This window comes from Odocoileus virginianus, chromosome 24 (assembly GCF_023699985.2).
Source record: "Odocoileus virginianus isolate 20LAN1187 ecotype Illinois chromosome 24, Ovbor_1.2, whole genome shotgun sequence".
NCBI classification, from domain to species: Eukaryota; Metazoa; Chordata; class Mammalia; order Artiodactyla; family Cervidae; genus Odocoileus; species Odocoileus virginianus.
This window is the reverse complement of record NC_069697.1, coordinates 25,056,388-25,063,808: the sequence shown is the minus strand read 5'-3', so window position 1 is coordinate 25,063,808 and position 7,421 is coordinate 25,056,388.

The following is a 7,421-nucleotide window of genomic DNA, read 5'->3' as shown; positions in this document are numbered from 1 at the left end:
GGAGCACAGAGACTTCCCCTTATATACAGGCAGCCAGCTGGGCTTGGCCCTAGAGTCAGCGAGATGCAGCGCCTTTCCAAGGATTGGCTCGCCTGCAGCCATACAAGATATTTACGAGCCTCAACAGTATCATAAACACTACACACCTAGCTCGCAGGATGGCTCTCAAAGTTGCTGCACATGCAAGATCACTCGTGTGGTAATCTTGTTATCAGGCAAAATCTCTCTGAGAGTTTGCGACTTAGGAAAATGGGACCCTGCATCTGCCACCTGCTGCTTCTTGGTAGGATTTCATAACCTCCTGTCACAGAGATAGGGAAGTTCGCATTCCTGCCTTGCCCATGGAAGCTGCTCAGCACATTCTCCTGGAGCCTGGCAGGTGCAGCTCCCCACACTTGAGTCTCAGAAGGAGCTCTTCAGCTCCTTCTCCTTTGGAGATCTGCCCCCCACCCCCAAACATCAGAGCTCAGCAAGTGCTGTCTTTAATAAGTGAAAAATTAAAAGAAGTTCTTTTATTAAATGTAAACTTTATATGTGGGCTGCGTTAATGAGGAGAAGTAGGAACTCTCATGGAACAGGATGGGTGGGTGGGTTTGTGCTCTCAAAGGCCCAGAAGGGAGATGCTTGTTCTTTTCTAGTTTTCTGGGTTTTCCTTCTCCTCAGAGGTTGACCAGAGCAGAAACAGAACAAGGGCAGAATCAGCAAGAGAAAACAGGTGCAAATGGATGGCATGCAAATACCAGTTGAAAAACCATATGGCTGGAATTCCCTGGTGGTCCAGTGCTGAAAGCACAGGTTTAATCCCTGATCAGAAACTAATATCCCACAAGCCACAAGGTATGGCCAAACACACACACACACACACACAAAAGCATATGGAGAATGAGATAAACAAACATGCTATTTCATACATTCTGTAAAACAAAGGAGTGGCAGTGAGACTTGACAAGTGGTTCAGGACTCACACTAGACTGTATAAGGAGATGGATGCAGATTTGGAAGAGAGAACAGTGATGGAAGTCAGGAAAGTTGGCCTGAGGGGTTAAAATTGCTTCTGGAGTAATGTCAATAGTAATAACATCAATAAAAATAATGATAGTAATTATAATGGCAAGCTAGAATAAGAATAGCTATTTAATAATAATGTATCAATAACTGACCAAGTATCAGAACTGATCTACATGTTGTTGTTCTTTAGTTGCAAAATTGTGTACAACTCTTTTGCACCCCCATGTAGCCCACCAGGCTCCTCTGTCCATGAGATTTCCCAGGCAAGAAGACTGGAGAAGGTTTCTATTTCCTTCTCCAGGGGCTTTTCCTGACCCAGGGATCAAACCCACGTCTCCTGCATTGGCAGGTGGATTCTTTACCACTGAGTCACCAGGGAAGAGCTTTATATATATTAACTTTCAATAAATGCTTTGAGATAGATGCTACTATGCTACCCATTTTTAAAATGAGGAAACTGAGACACAGAGGTTGGACAGCCTGCCAAGTTTACATAGATCACAGACAGCATGGCTGGTATTTGAATGGGGGATGCCAAGCTGAAGTGCACAAGACCCTAAGCCACGTGTTATATGACAGCACAGAAGCTGAATTCGGGGTATGCTGCCCACTGTGTGTAAAATCAGATAGCATGGGAAGCCATTCCCTTGCAGAGAGCTGCAAGGGCAGAAGACCTGTGTTATCCCTTTGAGTCCATGGCTCCATACATGTGCACGTGCTTGGAAAATGTTACTCCAGTTTACTCTGAGAAGGGGGGATTCAGAATTCAGTAGGGATTTTGCTGCCAGTTCAGTTCTGCTGCTCAATTGTGTCTGACTTTGTCACCCCATGGACTGCAGCAGGCCAGAATTCCCTGTCCCTCACCAACTCTCAGAGTTTGCTCAAACTCATGTCCATCGAGTTGGTGATCTGGATTTTGCTGCCATTCAGATGCAAAAGGACCCAGCATGCATTACAGTGGGTCAGGAAACAAACCCCAGGGGCCTTCCTGGAGAGCAGCACTTGGGTTAGTCTTAACGGGCAGTAGTGGCACTGGGATCTGGGAAGACCTGGACCCTACACAGACTTTCATTCTGACGCTTCTTAGAAGCCAGGCATGCTCCTCACCCTGGCATGTAAATACAGAATTGAAGACTCTGTGAGCAGTGGATTCTGACTTCAGCTGGCTTTAAGCTACCCTGAGTAGTACTGATCAGTCATAGACTTAAGTGTGAGGGCTCCACTGGGGAATACAAATTATGCAGGAGGGAGGTTGTCACTGAAGACCATCTGGTCCCATCACCCTATGGTTATGAAGCAGGACACCCTCTCCAGCGTGCTCCCCACCACTCTGCCTTTTCCATCCTCCTTTTCCACAGTTTTTGCCCTACACTCTCCTCCAGAAAGTGCCCCTCACCTCCCCAGTGCTCCCCTTCCCCTCATCTCCATGGCACTGTTGTCTCAGACTCTGTCCCAAAGCTACCATTCTTGAGCTGCTACACAACCATCTCTTAAGGGAATGAGTAATCTGGATCTTGTCCCTCACTGGGAACAATGGGACTTGGGATGGTCTTGGCAGGGTGATGCCTGTTGCCTAATCATCTTTTAACAGGCAATCAAAATCCTTTTAGTTCAGCACACTCCCTCATGAGACATATCACTGCACAACCGATTCCTTCTAGCAGTTTGGAGGGGTGTGCATATGTGTACGTGTGTGCGAGTGTGTGTGTGTTCATTCTTACCTCTGCCAGACCACAACTAATCTTTGCAGTGATCCATGCTTCCAACCTCAAACTAAGAAACTGACATAGAGAAGAATCAAAGATGTGGATAGTCAAACAGTCCGTAGACAATTGACAGAACTGCAAAACTTACTCTAGCTGCTACTAGAAGCAAGTGAAGGCATAAAATAACCATCAGCTTATATCTGCACCCTACACCTCACCAAGAACTGATGCAGACACGATTCCCACAAGAGTCCTGAGAACTAAGCAGTCATGCTGTTTTCAAGCCATTTTATGAAACATAAAACTGAGACTCACAGAGATTCAGCATCTTAAATACTCCAGCTCAGAAAAGACACATCTGGGACTAGAAGTTGAATTTTCTGGTTCTGATTCAAGTGTTCTTCCTCTGAAACTGAAGAAGAGCTCAAGGATGGGCTGGGGGAATTGGTTCCTATAAATGAGTGGGAAGAGAATCGCTCCAAGATGCCACCATCTAACCTGCCTATCAAAAAAGTGAGAAGGCAGACCCAGAGATGTCAAAAAATTTTCCCAAGTCATATGGTCAATTCCTGGGATTCCTCCAATTCCTGAATCAAATTTCCATTCTCTTTTCACTGCTTACTTTTGAGGTCACCTCAAAAGACTGGAAACTGAAATGCTGCCTGCTCACCAAGTTCGTGTCCTACCGAGTCCCCAGGATGGTGATGAGTGTGTGGTGATATTAAAAAGCAAAGATGGGAGAAAGACGATAACCACAAGCCCTCACTTCTGGCTTATTTGTGTTCCCTGCATTTATAAAAGTAAAGGCAAAATGCAACCAGAAAGAAATACCAACACTGACAGGCACCAGTCATGTGGTAGGAGCTACAATTCATTTAAAAATCACAAAAAGTCCATGTGGCAGAAGTTTTTAGCCCCATTTTAAAGAAAGGACATCATAGAAATCTGTTGTATAGCACAGGGAGCTCAGCTTGGTGCTCTGTGATGACCTAGAGGGGTGGGATGGGGTAGGAGGACAGAGGCTCAAGAGGGAGGAGATCCGTGTGTACATACAGCAGACTCACTTTGTTGTACAGTAAAAATTAACATAACATTGTAAAATTGTTATCTTCCAATTTAAAAAAAAAAAGACATTTTACGTTCATAAATATGTGCCCAGGTGGTAACTGACAAGGCCAGCTCATGAGATTCAAGTACATGCCTGCCTTCATCCATCCCATGGGTTTCATCTTGCCATTGGCCTGCCTCCACCATCTGCATCACTTTCAGCTTTATCACCCTCTTACCAGGGCTCACACGTTGACCTTGCCATTCGCTTGTTTTGCCCAGGCCAAATTATCTTCTTCCCTTTTTCTCTGTGCCACTCCATCTTCCAAGCCTACTTCTACTCTTCTCTAAAAGACCTTCAAGTTGCCTTGGCAACTGTCTTCAAACTCCTGCCCATAGTCAAGATCTCAATTCTTCAGCATCTGGGCCTGAATATCTGTTTTTGGTCTAGCAGGCCTTGAAGACAGATGCCTATATCTCGTCTGTTCCACTGAGCAGTGGACAGGTCCACTCCTCCAGGGAGTGTTCCTTGATTAACACCACTCAGCTGCTCCATTGGTTTCTTTTCCTAAGCTCAGTTGCTGCCAGATTCAAATGCATATTGATGTATCAGTTGGCTCATTTTCACTAGGGTGCATATGTGTTTGCTGTCTCCCAGTTGCTTTGTAAGCCTCTGAAAGCAAGACTAAGCCCTCTGTGTCTTTGGGTGCCTTCTCCACCTCGTTCTTTCCCCAGCTTCCCACAGGATTTCCTGTCCCTGAGGGGTACCCCCAACAGTGCCAGACAGAGTACCGGAGCACCTCCAATCCCCAGGATCTTCACACACACTCCCCAGAACTGATCACTGAGATGAGGCTGTCACAGGCAAGCTAAGGGGAGAGGGAGGGGCAGTGTGGTGTTATTTCGAGAGCTTTTCGAAGGATGGGACTGAGAAAAGCGTCAAAGAGAGACATGCAATGACAAGCCACCCAGCCCTGCGGGACTCACCAAGGACGTGGAAGAAAAAAATTTCAGGGCAGTGGGGAAAGCGAAAGCCTGGAAGGCCTAAAGGAGAATCACAGACAATGGGGAGGCGGGGTGAGATGTTGAAAGCCGGCAGTCAGCAGAGCAAGGGCCGAGGCTCCTTACACAGGGGAGACAGGTGAAGAGCTAGGGCCAGCCTGTTCCAAGATTGACAGCAAAGGAGGCCCCCAGCAGTCACCCACTGGCAATGCTGGAGCAGAGCAGAGGCCAGAAAAGAGGAAGTTCAAGATGAGTATGTGGAAGAAGAGAGGTAGGGACTGTCTTACTTTGAGGCGTAGAGTCTACCTCCTGACTGCAAATTCCTAGCTGTGTGACCCTAGGCATGTCACTTACCCTCTCTGATCTTGCTTTCCTCATCTATGAAATAGAGACTGTATCTAACCTACAGGGAAACTGAAGTGTAGTAGATGATAGAGAGAGGGAGCAGGGATTCTCTCTCTCACCTTAGCATTTGGAAGGACCTAGAAGAAGACATAATAATCAGGAAAAGCTTTGGAACAAGCCCCATGGTTCACTGAAAACAGTGAAAAGACCTGGAAAGGAAGTTCAAGTTCTTGAAATAAGGGCATCTTGTGGGAAGAAACCTAAGGGAATCATGGGGTCCATAAATCTGTAATAGGAAGCTAGGGGCCCATCACTACAGAAAGGAACGCTGAGTGCGCCTGAGCTGAAGGGAGTTAGACCAGGCTGGTAATAACCCTCCCTGTGGGATGCCTGCTTTGTTGGGCGGGGATGATCCCTGGAGCCGGGCACACTGCGACAGGTGTGGAAGCTGGGCCACATCACCGTAACACCCCTAAAAGCCCTTCAGGCATAGCACTGGGATGTTCAGAACAGATCCTCCAAGCTGGAGAAGCTCCCAGCATCCCAAGTTCCCAACTCAGCCTTGCAACATAGCATTGATCAATCTGAAGACATACAATTTCCAGGACTGATCAGAAAGCTGATAAAAACCAGGGCAGTGGTTCTAACAAAAGAATGGGAGTTACACAGAGCTTGAAGAGGAACCATCAGAGCCCCTGGCTTATAATTTGAAGACACCTCCTGGGCCAAAGGGCTGGTCACTGAGGGTGAGGCGACATTCTTTAGAGACTTCCTTAGACCAAAGACTTTCCCAGCCCAGAAACGCCTTGTCAGACAGAGTGAGAATTTTATTGAGCCAGAATTTTATTGAGCCATGGTTGCTCCTCCTCTTCACTGTGTCTCAAGATCGAAATCTATGTAGATGAGAAGCTGGTGGGATTACATTTTGATTCCCAGAGCTCCCTGCCCTGCCCCAGCTTCCAGAGGGAGGGTCAGCTGGCACACTCTCCCTGGGAGTCTTGCTGCCCTGGGTGCCGTGCTCCCGCCTGTCCGCCCCTCTGCTGGTGGATGGATGGATCTGCTTGGCTCTCCCTCTGAGTATCTGCCTTGCAGGAAAAGCGTGGACCAGAAGCAGGGATGGCGCACCTTATGGCCCATGGAAGGGACCACGTGTGATCTCCACAGCACTTTCCCAATGCCAGTGAGGGTCATCTGAGAGAATGCATGTGAAAGCATTTTGTACATAGTAAAGGACAGTGGACCCATTCATGTTTTTCACCAGGATGAGCTAAAGATGAGAGGTATTTGCTCCTGATGGGATCTCTCCTTGTCTCTAACAGAAACAATATTTGTACCAGGAAACTTCCTCTGGTCTCTGAGCCCAGCCCCATTGCTCAGCCCCAGAATATCATGTGAAACTTCTCCTTAGAGTACAAGATCCTTACTTCTCCTTGACCTTCACATCTCACTGCTTTGTAGAATCTCTGTTCCAAGAATCCTTGGATTCAGGCACATAGTTCCTTCCAACTGCCCCCCAGTCTTCCATGATGGGGATGGTCAGGGCTTCTGAAAAGAAAAGGCAGGGCCATGCTTTCTGAGTCAATCCCAACTCCTGCCCAGAAGGAGAAGTATGGGAAAGATGGCCCCTGGTTGGCCTTGCCCTTGTATTTTTTTTCCAGAGCCAATTTGGATTCCCTAAGAATATCATACACATCCTACACACGTGCATGATCCCAGGGATAATCAAATCCACACCCTGAAATAGGTCTGGTGATGCCAGAAAACAGTCCTGGTTAGAGAGCTCTTGGCCTCTCCATTATGTGATCCTTCCCTGGCATCTGACCTCAATTTTCCCAAATATAAAATAGAGAGTAGAATTCCTTTTTTCTCAGGCTTCATTGCACAAACTCTTAGGGCAACAAAGACGTGAAATGCTGCCATACACACAGCCCCACCCATCCTTCACTCCCTCCCTCAACCTCCTGCCAAATGGTTAGCCAACCTCTGCTTACAATATGCTAAGTCCATGTGGCCTCTCTCACATCAGGATCAATTAAAGGATGCTTCTAATATTGAGCCAAATCTGCTGTGTTCCCACCTGTCCATCTTGATCATCTCTTCTAGGCCGTTTCTACAGATGAGAAAAAGGAGGCTCTGCACATTACACTCTTCCTGGTCCCCATGCCTGTCCTCGAAGCCAGGGCACTACTCTCTCATATGCTGTCACCGTCAGCTGAATACTTTCAGTCATGTTTCTACTCACTGCTGTCTATCCATGTCTTCCCATCCTGGTCTTTGTGTTCTTTGACTTTGACGTGTAGAAATTGTATTTGT